Here is a 19,583-nt window from a genome sequence, read left to right as displayed (position 1 = left end):
AGAACTGTTCATGATTATTCAGCAAATGGTTTAAAACTGTAATAAAAGACAGGACTTACATTCTGGTCCTCTGGTTTAATTACTAACCATGCTGCTTCTCTCCTAGACGCCCCATTTTGAATTGTCTGATAAAAATAAATACACCTCACCTAGATCCTTACTATAGAGAGAAATACTGCACTGTGGCTGCTACAGCCAGAATGAACAGACTGTGAGAGACGGCTTCTGATGGTTGAAGGAGAAAGAGTATTGGAATGTTCTGGTTCATCAAGTTAGTATTTCAAAAGAGAATCTTACCCTTCCAACGTCTAGAGTGAACATTCAGTGCTACACTACTTTCTTCCTCCCTGCATCTAAGGACGCAATCCCCTACTTTCTTGTTTCCTTCCTTCCTCCTCTCTGCATCTGGGGACACCTCTCTCTTTCATTGGTGGGCTTTCCTCTCTCACCACAGTCCAGACATTCTCGGTCCTTTCCCTAGGGCTCTCTTCATCTCTTTTCCTTCTCATTCTTTTTTTTTTTTTTAATATTTTTTATTAGTTTCAGAGAGGAAGAGAGAGAGAGAAACATCAATGATGAGAGAGAATCATTGATAGGCTGCTTCCTGCACAGCCCACACTGGGGAATGGAGCCTGCAACCCAGGCATATGCTCTGACTGGGAATCGAACCGTGACCTCCTGATTTGTAGGTTGACGCTCAACCACTGAGCCATGCCAGCCTGGCTCCTTCTCATTCTTTTATATATATATTTTTATTGTTATTTTTTACAGAGAGGAGGGGAGAGGGACAGAGAGTTAGAAACATCGATGAGAGAGAAACATCGATCAGCTGCCTCCTGCACACCTTCTACTGGGGATGTGCCCACAACCAAGGTACGTGCCCTTGACCAGAATCGAACCTGGGACCTTCCAGTCCGCAGGCCGATGCTCTATCCACTGAGCCAAACCAGTTAGGGCTCCTTCTCATTCTTTATCCATGAACCTTCTTAAACTATTTTAATGAAACTAAAGTTTCTTTAAAACGTTTGTCCTATTTATTAAAAGTATGTATGTATTTTACAATACTTTAAATATAAAAATATAAAAATAAATCAGTTGGGAAATATATCGGTAAGACAAAGGTTACTAATATTAATACCAAAAAAAAGAAATAAAAAGATGAACTTCTTAATACAGACAGATATGTAATCCATTGAAAAAAATTAATGCCCACAGGTACTCAACCTCTCTAGCAAATAATAGTAGTAATATAAAATAACACAAATCAAGCTTTCTAACCTATATAATTGTCAAGATTTTAATTTAAAAAATATTGATGTTGACAAGGAAACAGGGAAAAGACACACACATATATATCACTATAATTTAAGCCAAATTACTAGTGGAAAAGTAATTTGGCTTAAATCTTTTAGACACTACTCAATACTATAATCATTAGTCACATTTGGCTATTTAAGTTTACACCAAAATTGGCCTAAGATATTGGACAGTACAAATATAGAATGTTCCCACATCACAGAAATTTCTCCTGGACATCACTGCTCTAAGAGCAATTTGGCACTAAATATCAAAAGCCTTAAAAATGCACTAAATATCAAAAGCCTTAAAAACATACACACTCTTTCCCCGTAAGTCTACTTCTAAAATTTGGTTGTGTGCAAAATGTATCTATAAAAATATAATTCCTAGTGTTTACAATAGCAAAAGAAAAGCTCTGCAAAAAATATGTGTTCAGTGATAAGAAAATGGTTAAATAAATTTTAGTAAAGCAATTCAATGGTTTGTTCAGATTCAATTTTCTGCCAAGCTACTCAATGATGGCATATTACTCAGAGTTCTCCTACACTTTAATACCAACCTGAAAGGGCAGGAAAAGGGATTAAATAACCTAGTTTGTACTTCATAAGCACTTATTCTCCAAAGTACCTCCTTCAAACCCTTTCTGTTTCCAGGGAGAAACAACATTAAAGACACATAAGCATAGCCTATCCTTTGGTCTGCCCGTAACAAATTCATTCTCAGTGCCCCAAACATCTAGTTTACTTTTTGACTTAATTAACACTGGGCGTTAAAAAATTGGAGAAGAGTTTGCAGAAAGCAGACCTAGAAGACAGAGGCTTGCTGGATCTGAATATAAATGCCCAGAATGTATGCTAAAATTGTTAAATTTGTCTGATTCCCAATGTAAAATCCCCACTTTGCTTGTAACTACTCTGCCAAGATCAATAATATTAATAATTAATAACCAACATTATCATCCACAAAATATTTATTAATCATCTGTTGGCCCCCTTTGGGGCATCATCTACAGCTCATTCATCTTTATCTACCCCATAGTAGATATTATAATGTTTTTATGCACTCAACAAATAAATATCACAATGTGAATTATGTTTCAAAAAGGACAATCCAAACCAAAATAACAATGTGTAATCATTTATATAACATACAGTAGATACACCACTGTATCTCTTAAAGCAAAATATGGTGCCTTCAATGTCTTTCAGCCTTGCTATTGCTAATGCATTCAGAATAAAAAGAAAGTATTCATTAGTACCTAGGGCAAGAACAAAGGGAAGCAATCTACTAGTCCTCCTTACTGACAAAATGCAGATTCTCTACTTCCCTCGTTTACCCGATTCTCTACTTCCCTCGTTTACCCAGTCATTCATTCCAGCATCTATCAAGTCCTTCGCCGAGCCCAGGGCCTCAGAGGTACGGAGACCACATGGTTAGACAGAAAGGGCACAGGCCCTTGCTCTCTGCAGCTCATCACCGAGAGGGCACCTGACAAGAAGGCAGCGTGGTAAGCATGCCAACTGCACACAGGCTGTGGCACTCACCATGCAAGCAAACACAAATGAGAGAAAGACCAACCCTGTCCAGGGCAGTCAGCTGGGGCTTAAAGGAAAGGAAGTAGAGTGGCAAGACAGAAGCCGATCATGTGCAGCGTTCTCCATCAGAAAGAAACCCTGGTTTGCCCTGGCCAGTGTGGCTCAGTTGGTTGGCGCGTTGCCCTGTACAAAGGAGGTGGCAGGTTCGATCCCAGTCAGGGCAAATACCCGGGTTGTGGGTTTGATCCCCAGTCGGGGTACATGTGGGAGGCAACTGATCTCTCTCTCTCTCTCTCTCTCTCTCTCTCTCTCTCTCTCTCTCTCTCTCTCTCTCTCTCCAATTAAAAGAAAAGAAAAAGAAAAACAAAACCCTGGTTTAATAATTTCAGATTGAAAGAGCCCTAGTTAGAACCCAAGCATTGAGATTCCCTCCAGAGTTGCTTCCATTACCCCAAGATACTCTCACCCTTCGAATGGAAGTGCTGAACACCCCTCAATCTCAATCACAGACTGGGTGCTGAGGAATGTGGCCCTGCTGCGTTATGTGAACTTTGGACAAGTAAATGCAAACAATGGGACTTCTGTGCCAAAGTCTACTACTCATATCACATTTTCAGCATTTCTAAGCCTCCAGCACAAAGAAAACAGAGTGGACAAAATAAAGATTACTGCCTAGGCAATATCCATATTATTCCCACCCAATAATAATCTAGGATCCTAATGTAAAATAATCAAGAAAAAACATTAAAATGTATAATTAATTTAAAATCCTTATAAGTAAAGAATAGAAAGCTTCCACATCAAGTGTATTAATTTATTGAATCATAACATAATAATATGAACTCTAACAATGTTTTCTTCCCATTAAATTTAATATGTTGTATGTGTATTATATAAAATCCTGTCCTCTTGGTATAACAGTTAATGAAATCTATTTTTTTCTAAATTAATAAAAACTGGTCCTCATAAAAAAATTTAACAATAATTCTTCATTATTATTAATAACCCAAGCAAGTATTCACATTATTCCAATTATTTAAATTTTTTTCAACAGTTTATTTGTTTAATTAAAATCCAAATAAAGTCCATAAATTGTGATTAGTTAAAAATAAACATAAAAATAAATTAAAACTGGTCCTATATTTTAAGGAACATGAAGAAGAGGAACATAGGTTCTAAAGACCAATCATTTATTCATTAATTTCATACCCATGAGGTACAGCGAGAAAGCTGATTTAATCAAATACTTTACCTCCAAGTACTGGTTGAGACATTCACTTAAATAATTAACTCTAAAGAGGTTACTTTGATCACTGAGGTTTTGCCTGTGGTGGTTATTGACAGAAGCTCAAAAGTATGCTTAAAATGTTAGATGGGTGCTAAATATTTGACAGGTTAATACTAATATAATATTTTAGGATTATGATCTACAACTAAAATTCATGAGTAAGGTACCAAAGATAACTAAATAACACACATAATTCATAAATTCTGATACTGTTTTCTAACAGTAAAAATCCAAATCTTCTCTTTTTAACGATGGTAAACCTTGATCGGTCTCATTCAAGTATACCAAGGGAAGCTCTTTAACACTAGGCTCCCGAAATGCTACCACAATGAGGAAAGAGTTCATGTGGACTTTGAGGGCCTCAACTTTCTTCAGGAAAGCAACTTATAATCAGAGAATAATTTTTAGTCTGGGGAGACTGTGATTTACCACTTTCCATATGCATTATTCCGAAAGGGAGTATTCCAGATCGCACCATCTAATTTCCCAATTACCAGCCACATAATGGTTCTTTATTTCATTTCAGTGAGTGATGTCTAATGCTGAGATTTATATTTACGGCAATGTTGCTATGGCAACAAAAAGGGGAAATTATCCCTGAGATTTAAACCAATTCAACTGGTTTTATAGACTACCCAGTTATTTTTCTGGATAAAGATTTAAAACACTCCTCTATTGGAAAATTATTTCATTTACAGACTAAGTTTTAAATGAAAATATAGTACAACGTGGCTGAAAATATGTAGTAACACAGAATGCAATGAATAACAGAATTTGGGGAAAACAGATGTACAAAAAGAGCATTAATTATTTTCCAACTTACACCGACTGGTTTTTAGTAAAATCCATTCCTTAGTATCACATCACATACATAGCACTGAGATTATTTAAAGGCATAGCATTGAGATTATTTAAAGGCATATGCTATGCACAACAAGAGGGAGGGAAACTCTCTCCCGGGAGCCTGTTCGGGTTTCTGAAAGGTGCCCCACAGCCTGCTGATGTCGCACCGTGCAAACTGAGACTGACAGCGCGGCTGCCTGTCCTTCCTGGGAGCTGAAAACATGCAAGTGACATTGCAAGGGAGACTACTGACCGACACAGCACATCAGCCCCACCAGCTTTGCGTTCCAGTCTTGGTCATGTCTCATGAGCTGCCCCATCATTCTGCAAGGAATTGGTCCAACAGGTCCCTACACTCTCTCCGTACAAACTCCGACGTGCCCGAGTCCTGTTAACTATCTATGCAGAAAGGAAAACACGGGCTAGACACTCCCACTTGCCAGCTGAAAACTGGTTGACTCCCCCTTTTAAACAAACATTAGCAAAGCCAGCCTCCTTCATTTTTGGGTAGGGGACACATGCAGGATTACTAAAAAGAAACTAAATTAGTAGTTCTCCTTTTCATCTTAAAGACATTCATACCAAGTCCCTTAAAAAGAGAGTTCTGATTCTCTAACTTTCTTGGCAACTAGGCAAAACAATAGGTTGTTAGATTTCTCTGCTGAACCAGCTCATCACATTCTCTCTTCTAACACCCCAGGCAGAATTCCCCTGGAACAAAAACAGCAGCCAGCCTAACTTGTTTAATAATTCCTAATATGCCTGCTAGGAGGTGATTTGGAAGGCTCAATTTATAATCCAAACACATATCCTTCAGGGGGAATACCACTACCAAGTATTCCTTTACGTATACTTCACATACACAGGTGTCCCCCCCAAAAATGTATACATACTTTAACAGCTGATAACTCAATTGATGTTTCTTTAATCATGTAAAATAAGTGTGTATACATTTTGGGGGGACATCCTGCAGTTTCACTTGAATCTCAATACTTCTTTGAGTTGGATGGTACATCTTCATCTTAAAGATGTAAAAACCAAGGTTTCAAGAAATTAAGAATCTAGCCTAAGATTCCACAGCCTAAGTGGGATCTTAAAACTGATTTCCAAAACCCACTTCTGTTCTCTGCCATCAAACATTAGAACCCCTAATCTAATAATGTAGAGAAAACAAGGACTTTAAGGACTTCACTTCTGAGCATGAAGAAATGAAAAAATGTTTAAAATGAGAACCCTTATTCCAAAGAAGCAACACACCAAGTATCTTCAACACTCCTGTGTTTGTCTGAAACATCAGACAAATAGACCTGCCTAAATAGAAACTGTACAAATAGTAACTCCAAAATAACAAACATCACACAAAAAAGCATCACTATTTATTTTCAGCAATAGAAAACCAGCAAATTCCATCACACCAGGGAAAAGACACTGCTAGATTAAACACTGCAAATATGTTTTGAAGCATCCATATATGACTTCTAACTCGATTGTAAATCTATAATAATAAAAGCATAATATGCTAATTAGACTGGACAGCTGAACGACCTTCGGGACAAAGCCGTGGCAGCGGGGGCCAAGGCAGAGGCAGTTAGGGGTGATCAGGCAGGCAGACGAGTGGTTAGGGGTGATTAGGCAGGCAGGCGAGTGGTTAAGGGTGATGAGGCAGGAAAGCAGAGGCGGTTAGGGGCAATCAGGCAGGCAGGCAAGTGGTTAGGGGAGATCAGGAAGGCAGGTGAGTGGTTAGGGAGGATGAGGCAGGCAGGCGAATGGTTAGGGGCAACCAGGCAGGCAGGCAAGTGGTTAGGGGTGATCAGGCAGGCAGGCGAGTGGTTACGGGTGATGAGGCAGGCAGGTGAGTTGTTAGGGGTGATCAGGCAGGCAGGTGAGCAGGCAGGGGATCAGTTAGGGGGATCAGGCCTAAACAGGCAGTCAGACATCCCCCGAAGGGTCCCGGATTGCGAGAGGGTGCAGGCCGGGCTGAGGGACCCCCGCCCCATGCACGAATTTTGTGCACCGGGCCTCTAGTCCTATCTAATAAAGAGGGAATAAGCTAATTGACCCTCATGCCGTCGCAAAGATGGCGGCACCCACAGCCAATAAGGAGGGAATATGCTAATTGGCTGTCACACCCTCAAAGATGGCAGCGCCCACAGCCAATAAGGAGGGAATATGCTAATTGACTGTCCCGCTCTCAAAGATGGCGGCACCCACAGCCACAAGATGGCGGTGCCCAGTCCCCTTAGCCCCGCAGGGGCGGCAGGCGTGTGGCAAGGCCAGGCCCGCCCCCAGGCAGGACCGGCCGGTCCGCGCGTCTGACTCTGGAGTCCCCCATCCCCCTCAGCCCCCCAGGGCCAGCCCGAGGCACAGACAAGCCTCGGATGGCATCTGCCCAGCCGATGCCCAAGGTGCAGGCAAGCCTCAGATATCGGCTTCCCAGCCGCCCAGGGCCTGCTCGAGGCACAGGAAAGCCTCGGATGGCAGCTGCCCAGATGACACCCAAGGCACAGGCAACTAGTTAATATTATAGGTAACCAAGGCTCAGGTAACCAGGGCCGGCCGAGGCTTGCGCTGCTGGCAGTGGCAGCAGCAGAGGTGTGATGGGGCGTCACCTTCCCCTGATCGCCAGGTCGTCTCCCGCCTCTAAGGGCTCCCGGACTTTGAGAGGGGGCAGGCCGGGCTGAGGGACACCCCCCTCCAGTGCATGAATATTCAGGCACTGGGCCTCTAATATAATATAAAAGAAAAAAAAATTGTATCAACTTCTGCTGAGAAGTTGAAAATATGTATCTGCTTAGTCAGTACCCCTTCGCTTCCTTTCTCTCTCTAATGGTTTTTGTTTTAGAGCCCTTGCCTCCACTACAGAAAAGCTTGAACCCACCTATTTCAATGGAAGAGGATTATAATATTAACTAGAGGCCCAGCGGTCCCTAGGCCTAGCCTGGCCTCCGTCGCTGGCCTCTGCCACCCTGCAATGCTACGTGAAGCTCCCCGCCCCGGGACGCTCCACGGTGCTCGCGGCCCCTTGACTGCTCCGCGAGGCTCCCCCTGCCCCGCCACTGCTCTGTGAAGCTCACCGCTGGACACTCTGCAAAACTCCCCCACACCCGCCACTGTTCCGAGAGGCTCCCCCCACCCCTCGACTGCTCCGCGAAACTCGCTGCCACCCGGTGACTGCTCTGCTAAGCTTGCTGCCGCCCCGTGAAGCAGCCCACCACCGCCACCACCGCCACCACCGCCGCCGCCGCTCAACAGTCCCCAGTCCCGCCTGCCGCCACCACCCCCATGGCGAGCGGCTCAGGGTCTTGGGGGGGTGGGGGAGGACCAAGAGGTGCTCCATGCACTTCATGGTGACCAGTCGTCCGTTCGGTCGTGACGGCACCTGGCTCTTTATACATTAGGATAGCGAATATTTAGGAAGCACTTACTATGTGCCAGGTATTATTCAGCTATAGACAGAGACTGCATTACCCTCACAACAACCCTGGGAGATTATGCCCATTTACAGAAAAAGAAACTGAGGCACTTAGAGGTTAAATAACTTACCCAGACTGCTAATCAAGGCAAGTGGTGTAGAGAGAATGTACATAGTTTGCAAAAGCATGTTCAATATTATCATTTCATACTTGGAAAACAAAATGCTAACTTTTTAAAAATAAACTCTGACAGAAAGTAAAGAGTGAAGTTTGGCAGCATCTTCAAAGGTGAAGATACACAAAAGGTGGAATTTCAATTCTGCAGATCAGTGATTCTAAAGGGTGGAAGGAGGGGAACCACAATGTTCTACTAACAGTAGGCCAAGCATGAGATTTCTATGTTGTTATTAATAAGTATCAGATGTGATTTTTAAACGACTAAAAAACATACATTGCAAAAGGCTCTATCTTGAAAGAAAGAAAGAAAGAAAGAAAGAAAGAAAGAAAGAAAGAAAGAAAGAGAGAGAGAGAGAGAGAGAGAAAGAAAGAAAGAGAGAGAGAGAGAGAGAGAGAGAAAGAGAGAGGGAGAGAGGGAGGGAGGGAGGGAGGAAGGGAGGGAGGGAGGGAGGGAGGGAGGGAGGGAGGGAGGAAGGAAGGAAGGAAGGAAGGAAGGAAGGAAGGAAGGAAGGAAGGAAGGAAGGAAGGAAGGAAATATGAGGTACTGGGTGTTGGAGTTGTGTGGAAAAATATAATGTGGGGAAAGTGAAGAAGGGAATCCAGTCAACTCCCCACCACTGCCCAGAAATAGCATTGTAGTACAATGCAGGAAAAGCAACAAAGGTTTGAAAAGCTACAAGATTTCCATTGTTACAGAAGAAAGAAAACTGGCTGGGTGAAATAGTTGGGATTGGTGAAGAAAAGAAAAAAAAAACACTCCTGAAAGTGATAGACAATGTGTAATTGGTTACCAGGGAGCAGGGTAAGAATAGATGCTTTCTGCTGGACCTCACCACTGCCTGCCCCTGCCCAGTCCCAAGTCAGCTCACTCCTCACCTAACGGCTCTGCCCCTTATCCTATAGTAACAACTCCCTTGCCTGTCTGACATGACCCTCACCCACAGCAGCCTCAGCAAATATCACTGGGGAGTGGAGATTGTAGATGAAATGGGAGGTAAAAAAAAAAAAAAAAAAAAATCTAGTTGAAAAATCTTACCAATATTCCTGTACAAACATCATTACGGTTTATTTCTATGCGTACAGAGCTACAACCGATGCTCATTTTCCAGTTAATTCAACTTTGGCCTGAATGACCCACCTCTGTGGAACTACAGACCTAGAGGAAGATAGTTCATTTCTCTGAGCCTTAGCTATGACCTCCTCCTCCTCCCCCTCCCTTTCTGTTTTGTTAAAAAAAAAAAAAAAGGTTATTAAAAAAATTCCATTCTGGTCATGCCATTAAATATTTGCAGGAAATATTCGCATGTATTTGCTTAGCTTACAAGGATGTTTACTGTAAAAAAAAAAAAGTTTGCAAACCATTTTCAGACTCCATAGGTCAAAGTATACCAATTTGACTTCCCAGTAATTTCTTAGCTTAGTCATTACTGCAAAGCCTATAGCTAATTTCCCAGTAACGAGTATTGCTCTGCCTACACTGTCATTGCTTTTGTCATAGCAGATTCTTATGCTATTGCACGATACAAAGCTTTGGTTGAGAGAGGCGTTTCAAGGTTCAATTCTTCCTGAGAGGAGGTTCAATTCTTAAACTGAACCCTTCCTCTTCTACAAGAACTGACAGCGTAAAAAGGTTTTAATAAGAAAAGGTTGTCCCTTTCTTATTACTGGCTTTATCACTTTAAATTCCCAATCTTGATGTGTTATGTTTTTTTAGCTTCTGCTTTTGTGTAACTATTACTTGTTAGGATTTGAATCTAAATGAAATTGTCATTGATTTCTGCTACAGTCCTTCCTTGATCAGAGTATAATCAATCTGCAGCTTTTATGCTGAATACTAAGTATGGTTAAAATTCACATTTAAAAAGGAGACACTGACAAATGTAAACTATAATCTTCATAAAGGTCTTTACGATTTCAGAAACCCTTAATCCTTCTGCCAAGAAAAGGACAATATTTCAAGATGACCATGGAACTCACAATGCATCTCAGACATAAAGTTACAATAAAATCTTCAGATTTATACTACCTGGCAGTAACATGAGAAAATTATACAATATTAGAAATGAGACATTTTTAGAAACAAATAAAAGCATTAGAAAAAATATATAGGAAACTATGTTTTTAAAGTGTTTGGATTGGGAGATTATTTCAAAACACGTTATAAAACCCCAAAGACACTGAAAATATAAAATGTGACATATTTGATAAGGAACTGATGTAATAGCAAATACTATAAATGAAGTTTAAGAAAACAACTGACAAAGAAAATGCCTGATATATATATATATATATATATATATATATATATATATATACACAATATCCAAAATAGATTAATAATTCCAATTAATCCATAAGAAAAAAAGACAGCTCCTCCTCAGTTACAAATGATGTAAGCATACAATACTGGTGTGTGTGTACAATGTCAAAAGCTTTTCTGAAGGCAACTTAGCAGATTCATTACAAATTAAAATGCATGTATTTCTGAATCAACAATTCTGCATGCAGGAAATATCTGCATACATCTGATTAGCAGACAAGGATGTTTACTGTAGCAAAATATTTGAAACCACTGAAATGTCAGTCAATAGGATGCTAGATGAATAAATTATAGTTCACCCATCCTCCATGAAAAAGATTCTAAGATCTATAGTTAAGTGAAAAAGTGCAAAATAATAAATATATATAAAGGATGCACAACAAATTGAGGAAGAACAGTTTCATCAGAAGAGAGTGGAAGCTAGAAGGAGAGGAGATAGGTATGATATATCTCATATTTCATTCTGCATCTTTCCAGATTGTTTGAATCTTTTACAAAGAAGATGTATTGGTGTTGAAGGGCTTCAAGAAAAGGCCTCCCGGAGATGTGTCCCTTTGGCATGTGAATTATTTTAAGCTGAAGGCAACTGAGATCCTGCGGGCTCGTAAGAAAATCTTACCTCTCCCTTAAAGAATCTAAATCAGGAGCCCTGCCCATAAAAAGAGTTATTCCCAGAAATAACTTTTTATGTCCTATCCATAGGACAGAGAAAACTCCTAACTACTGAACATCTGCTCTTCTCATCATCCTGAAAATAGCCTTCCTCCCCTCAGAAGCCCCAAAGTGCCTCGCCCTCATCCTGAACCCAGAATGTCCTCTCTACCTCATTTTACCTTTCTGTCTCTGAACCTCTCATGTATGTGGGGTCTCTGACTCTCTGTGTATGTCAGGTTCCTATATGTACATTATGTAATTAGTTTGGCCATTTTCTCCTGGAAGAGCCTAGGAGAGTGGAAGAAAGTGTGTCCCTCCCTTCTCCCCCCCCCCCCCACACAGTGGATTACTATTACTAATAACTGTGAGAATAAAAGGGTTGCAATTCTTTTATGTATTCAAAACTCGGGTACTCTATAGAAGATACAGGGGGAAACTAAGACCCAGTACAGAGTATCCCCACTCTTAGGCTGCTGGCTGCAGAAGGGAAGGCAGAGGGTAGAGGAGACGGGAGGGAGGAGGGGGAAGAGAGAGAGAGGAGGAGCTAGAGGTTGGGAGAAGAGGTGTAGGCACACCTGGTGAGGGTTGCCCAGGCTGGGATACAAAAGGACGAGGCTGTAGAGTGTAGAAAGTCTCTGAAAGGAGAATCAATAACAGAATATATTCAGAAATATCCTGCTTGGAGGGTATCCTTCTTTGAAGTTTAATTGCCACGGAACAAACCGTAGTCTGGTTTTACTCTTGATCATCAGGAATCCAGAAACAGCACAAGGATAGAATGTGCTCAGTAAGCTGAGGCATAGATGCTTTAAGTATGTCAAAGTCAAAGGCTAACACGGGCCAAATAAACAAGGCATGCAGCCCTCGGGTGTAGAACAATAGATGCCATAAATCTCTCCCCACAGATGCTTTTTTGTCTCCCTGCTCCCCGTGGCCACCCCGCCTCCCTCAGTGAAGGACACGATCCCATGCTTTACTGTCAGCGCAGGGGCTGTGTGGCTGCCCATCAACAGCATCGGTGGCGGGGAACAAAGAGGTACTGGGTTCTGCTCAGAAGAGGAATATACTGGTATCTGTTTCTCACGACTGGCCAAGAATCGAATAAAAAAATCCTAAAATCTGCTTTTAATCTACTTTCTCTACCGAAGCATCCTCAAAGCACGTGAACATAAAGAACCTTCCGATTACAGGTGCGCTGCCAGAACATTTAAGTACCGCACCTGACCTAACTGATGCTGCTCTGAGTCACTGTTACAGACCGTTTCTGCAATTCCTTTATCTGTGTTGCACTAACTTAAATAAATTAGAGTTTTTTTTTAAGTTTTCAATCTTATGACTTTTCTTATATGTGGAATCTAAAAGAAGAAAATAAGCAACCAGAACAAAAATAGACTCATTGATACCGAGAACATTACAGCTGCCAGATGGGAGGGAGGTGGTGGGGTGGGTGAAAGACGTGAGGGGATAAGAAGTACAAATTGGTAGCTAGAGGACAGTCAGGGAAATGGAAGCATAGGAAATATAGTAAATAATTGTAATGACTATACATGTCAGATGGGTACTAGATTTATCAGGGTGATCACTTTGTAAATTATATAAATGTCTAATCATTGGATTGTACACCTGAAACTAATGTTATCTTTTACAACTGTAATCGAAAAATAAAAATTATTTTTAAAACCAAGTTTTCAATATTAGTCTTTCTTTCCAGAATCAGAGGTCTGTTTAAGAATATATCCCAATGTTGCCCGGCCAGCGTGGATCAGTGGTTGAGCATGGACCTATAACCAGGAGGTCACAGTTCCATTCCTGGTCAGGGTAACATGCCCAGGTTGCAGCCTGGGTCCCCAGTATGGGGCGTGCAGGAAGAAAGCCGATCAATGATTCTCTCATCACTGATGTTTCTATCTCTCTCTCCCTCTCCCTTCCTCTCTGAAATCAATAAAAAATATGTAATTTTTAAAAGAATATATCCCAATGTGTTCAGATACTACATAAATGGATGAAAACAAATAAACATATATTCCACATTGTTTATATATGAGATCAATCTGTTATGAATACCTTCAATAATTTGAGGTTTAAAATCTAAACCATTCACTTTAAAATTCAAATTAATCCAAGATACTCTCAAAAATCTCCAGTAACTCAGATAAAAATAGAAACAAATTCTAGTGAATGTACATAATCCCTCAGGTTTCTTTGAAATTTTAGGGCTTACAGGTTTCTGAAAGAATCAGATTTCCTCTTACCTTTATGTTATTTCCTGTCCCAACCAACATCCTATTTAGATAACACCTGCCCACAGATGTTCATCAAGTAATTAGGTACCATCACACTTTAAATAGTTGACATAGTTCACGATCTGACTGATTTGGCAGGTTATGGGAGGCAGCCTATGACAGGGATAGAGAACAGACAGAAGAGTCGGCAGGACAAGAAATCTATACAGACACAGGTCCAAATCCTGGCAACAACACTAGCCAGCAATTTCAGCTTGGGAAAATGATTGCTCCCATGAAACTCAAGTTTCCTCATCTGTAAAATAGAGTCACCATCTTCAGATACCTTACTAGGTACCTACAACCTGGAATTACTATAAGCGTTAAGTGATATAGTATAAATATACTACAGCAGGCCCTCAACAAATACTCTTGGCTTCCTACTCACTTTTATTTAATTAGCAAATATGCACTGGGCACCTACAATGAATGTCAAAGTCATATCAAAGTTACCATGGTATGCACTACAGAATTTTGCATTATCTCCCAACAATCCTACATCTGTATTTACATATCAGCGTCCTCATTTTACTGATTAAAAATAAATAAATACATTTAAAAGAACTTAATCTGGACCAAGATTTCTCTAAGCAAGGGGGCCACAGAGCTAGTGTTTAACCCAGGTTTCTAATACCTTTTTCATTGTACCCACATATTCACCAAAATCAAGGAACTTGGGAAGGAACATAGAAAAAGAGGTGCTTTAATTTCTTGCCCTATCAATTCCAGAAAAAGAAAAATCCTCATCTATTGAGGAAACAATCCCTTTACTAAATAAACTGAATAAATGTTCTCTATACTGTAGATTAGAAAAAGGTACAGAGAAATTCTTCATTCTGCCCAAGGTGACAATACAAGGACAAAAACAAGAACTTGGGAGTTCTCGCCTCTCTCTGGAACTAGACTCTATGTTACTGTACAATAGAATGTTCTAATACCTTTTACCTTGAATATAATCAGAGTCTTTATTGATAAGTACTGACTGGTACCATGAATTTTCACTGTGGTCCAAGGAGCAAAGCCCAATATGCCTTTACACCTGGTCCAAAATTCACCTAACAAATTTCCTTTTTCGTGAAGAAAAGTGACCTAGAATTCTTTTTATTTTAATTGAGGTAGAACAGAATTCTTAGAACAGAATTCTTAACTCCTTTCATACAGCTGTGGTCTCTTTTATTTTGACCAAGAGTTTGAGAGTGTTTTTTCAGGTTGTTTGGCTGCACTTCTCTAGTCAATGGAAATTACAAGGTGATTCGATACAAGCACAACTTTTCACTCCTGTAGCCAACAGGCCGGGCACGGAGTGAGTCAGCAGCAGAGAGAAAAGGGTGGGGAACGCCAAAGGCAGCTCCTCTGAACCACTGGAAAAACCCAACCTGGGCTCATTTCATAGTAAGATTACTCCCACCTAAACTTTTACAATTTAAATTAGTTCACAGCTTGTAGGGCAACTGCTAGTTACCAGGTTACCCTGCATGCCCTAGTGGGCTTCCGAAGTCACACACCAGATGACCCAAACCCACTACCAGAAAGGCTCTGCCACCACCATCACCACCACCGCCACCAAAACCACCACCACCACCACCACCATCACCAAAACCATCAAAACCACCACCACCACCATTACCACTACCACCACATCACCATCACCACCACCACCACCACCACCACCACCACCATCACCACCACCATCACCAAAACCACCAAAACCACCACCACCACCATCACCAAAACCACCAAAACCACCAAAACCACCACATCACCACCACTACCACTACCACCACATCACCACCACCACCACCACCACCACCACCACATCACCATCACCACCACCACCACCACCACATCACCATCACCATCACCACCACCACCACCACCACCACCACCACCACCACCACATCACCATCACCACCACCACCTCCATCACCCATCACCACCACCACCTCCATCACCCATCACCACCACCACCACCATCGCCACCACCACCACTGCACCCACTCCCTGCAGCCGCACCCATGAGCACTGATGAGCAAACGGAAAGGCACACATCCTATTGTCTGGGTGCCAGGAGACTGCTCCCTGAGGCTTAATTCCTCTGGCAGGGAAAAGATCTTCAAACTTGTTTTAACTAAGGGCACATTTTCCCAACCAAAACTTGCCCACAACATAACACAGACAGGAGAAAAAGTAGCTCTGACAGAAGTCAGAGGAGAAAAGCTTTTCCCTAAGGTACCCACTAGAGTAACATAGTGGGCTGGTCATTTCCTCACCTTGACTTTCTATAGGACTCTTGCTTTGCCCATTTTTATTTTATTTTATTTTATTGTTTAAAGTATTAGAAATAGTAGTACATATATCTCCTTTTTTTCCCCCATTGCCCACTTTTTTTTCCCCTTGAAAACCAAAGGCAAATTTTGAAGTCCCATACTCTCCTCAGATATCCTTTCAGGCATTTTTTAAATATTCTATGCACCTTTACTGTCTACTATTAGAAGAGTAGTCTCAAATTTTCAAATTCCTGCCTCCTCCTATTATCTGTATTTATAAGTAGCATGTCATATTCTAGCCCCTAAAAAGAGAAAAACTATATTAAAAAAGCATAGTCAATGAGTTTTGTGGTTGTTCCCACACTTTTATTAAGGAATAAATTATATAATAAAAATCAGGACTAATAGAGCAAAGAAGAAAAAAATAAATGATGATGTGCCAATAACAACAGAAGCATATGAGGAAGTTTGGCTAATAGCTAATTCTGTGTGGTAAAAACAGGCACCCTAGGAGTTCTGAGGGAAGACTCCACTGGTATAACCTTATGGGAATTTGTCAATACTGATAAAGCAGCTTTTAAAATGCTTAAAATATTCATGTGTTCTGACTTAGTAAGTACAACGCTTGACATGTAGGTAGATAGCATTTACTGTATGCCAGGCCCTGACCTAGCATTTCATATCTTCACAGGGGAGGCCTGTCATTATTTTTAATTTACAGATGAGGAACCTCAGGCATTGAGAATAAATATTTATTAGCTGCATAAATGTGAAATCTGAGATGGCTTAATTACAGTAACTGAAGAAATAACTACACATGTAAACATGGCCACCAAAAACAAATCTCACATATATTAGATCTGGATCCAAACAAAACAACTGTAAAAAATACCTTTGAGCCAGAAATCTTTCAGTGTGATAAAAGAGATGACTTCATAGCTCGAAGACAAATTTCTAAAACCTAAAAATACTTTCAACAGTCAAAACTACATATGAATAAAGTATTTAAATTAAAACATATGCTTTTTATCTCATAAGTTCTGAATAACTTCAGTTAGAAGTTATTTGGAGGTTAGGTACTTTTCAGAATCAGAAAGGGATCACATAAGAGGATTATGAAGTAAATGTAACTGGGTTATTTTTCTATTTCACTGCCTTGTAGTAATACTAACCAATGCCTACTCTTTTCAGCTCCAAAGTGTGCCCCAGAATTATAGAAAATACTCCCCCAAATACAAAATATAAAAGAAGTGAAGAGGACTAGTTAAAAGGAGCATATGATACAGGGATATTATGGGATATTATATAGATATATAAAATAAAGCTTCTTTTTATTTTTTTTCTTGGATTAAGGTATTACATATGTGTCTTTATCCCCCCATTGCCCCCCCCCCACTGATGCCCTCACCCCCCTGGTGTCTGTATCCATTGGTTAGGCTTATATGCATGCATACAAGTCCTTTGGTTGATCTCTTCCCCTTACCCCCACCCTCCCCTACCTTCCCTCTGAGGTCTGACGGTCTGATCGATGCTTCTCTGTCTCTGGATCTGTTTTTGTTCATCAGTTTATGTTGTTCATTATATTACACAAATGAGTGAGATCATGTGATATTTATTTTTCTCTGACTGGTTTATTTCGCTTAGCATAATGCTCTCCAGGTCCATCCATGCTGTTGCAAATGATAAGAATTCCTTCTTTTTTACTGTAGCGTAGTATTCCATTGTGTAGATGTACCACAGTTTTTAATCCACTCATCTGCTGATGGGCACTTAGGCTGTTTCCAAACCTTAGCTATGGTAACTTGTGCTGCTATGACCAAAGGGGTGCATATATTCTTTCTGATTGGTGTTTCTAGTTTACTGGGATATATTCCTAGAAGTGGGATCACTGGGTCAAATGGGAGTTCCATTTTTAAGTTTTTTGAGGAAACTCCATACTGTTCTCCATAGTGGCTGCACCAGTCTGCATTCCCACCAGCAGTGCACGAGTGTTCCTTTTTCTCTCCGCCAGCACTTGTCGTTTGTTGATTTGTTGATGATAGCCATTCTGACAGGTGTAAGATGGTACCACATTGTTGTTTTGACTTGCGTCTCTCAGATGATTAGTGACTTTAAGCATGTTTTCATATGTCTCTTGGCCTTCCTTCTGTCTTTTTTCAAAAAGTATCCATTTAGGTCCGTTGCCCATTTTTTGATTGGGTTATCTTCCTTTTGTTAAGCTGTATGAGTTCCCTATAAATGTTGGAGATTAAAGCCTTATTGGTGATAACATTGGCAAATATGTTCTCCCATGCAGTGGGCTTTCTTATTCTTTTGTTGATGGTTTATTTTGCTGTACAGAAGCTTTTTATTTTTATGTAGTCCCATTTGTTTATTTTCTCTTTAGTTTGCATTGCCCTAGGAGCTACATTGGTGAAGAAATTGCTTCAGCATATGTCTGAGATTTCGCTGCCCGTGGATTCCTCTAATATTTTTATGGTTTCCCGTCTTATGTTTAAGTCCTTTATCCATGTTGAGTTTATTTTTGTGTATGGTGTAAGTTGGTGGTCTAGTTTCATTTTTTTGCATGTATCTTTCCAATTTTCCCAACACCATTTATTGAAGAGACTGTCTTGACTCCATTGTATGTTCTTGCCTCTTTTGTCAAATATTAATTGGGCATAGTGGTTTGGGTCGATTTCTGGGTTCTATATCCTATTCCATTGATCTATATGTCTGTTCTTGTGCCAGTACCAGGCAGTTTTGAGAACAATGGCTTTGTAATACAGCTTGATATCTGGTATTGAGATCCCTTCTACTATAAAATATAGCTTCTGCCACCAAAGCATTTCAAATCTCACGGAGGAAACAATAGTAAGATATCTGCCACACAATGAGAAGCCTATTGACCACCTGTGGGATGGGAGCTAAGGGTAGCATGCCCCGTGTAATCCTGATACCACGACAGACTGATGGCATGCGGAAGAGCTGTACACTCCGAGTAGAAGGAACACCAGCAGGAGTGCACAAAGATGAATGAGTATGATGTGAGGTGGGAACCCTAGTATTAATAACACCGAACAACACTCCAGCACTGGCAGACTGCTTTCACTAGCCACCCCACTTTATACTCACATATGCCTTGTGAGGTAGATTCCTATTCACATTTAAAGATGAAACAACTGAAGCACTATTAACTGAGAGTGATTTACTCCCCATTGCCTAGCTGGTAGCCAGGACTTGAGCACAGGTCTTCGGGTTACAAGGCCTCATATTCTTGCTAAACCCTTCCAGCAAAGAGAATGATTTAGATGGTGTAAAGCTTAAGAAGACTGAAATTTTCCCACATCTTAAAAGCAAGTGTAATAAGACAATATTTTGAAAATTATTCACACATTCTACTTTGCCTTTTAGCATAAAGTGTTCATCAGCCTTAAAAAAGAGAGATGATAGAAGTGCTACAAAAAGATGGATAATCACTTCTGACTTGCAAAATTGGATCAGTCAACAAGACTATAACTTTGCT

At 40.6% G+C, this 19,583-nt stretch overlaps 1 protein-coding gene across 14 annotated transcripts in view; it reads right to left on the bottom strand.

Moving 5' to 3' along the window:
* DST (dystonin) overlaps positions 1-19,583 on the bottom strand; it is a 435,295-nt gene that overhangs the window by 248,987 nt on the left and 166,725 nt on the right. The gene's annotated exons all lie outside the window — the stretch shown is intronic.

Source organism: Cnephaeus nilssonii, assembly GCF_951640355.1.
Source record: "Cnephaeus nilssonii genome assembly, chromosome: 9".
Taxonomy (NCBI): Eukaryota; Metazoa; Chordata; class Mammalia; order Chiroptera; family Vespertilionidae; genus Cnephaeus; species Cnephaeus nilssonii.
The sequence above is the reverse complement of the archived record's forward strand: the minus strand, read 5'-3'. Positions and strand labels throughout refer to the sequence as shown.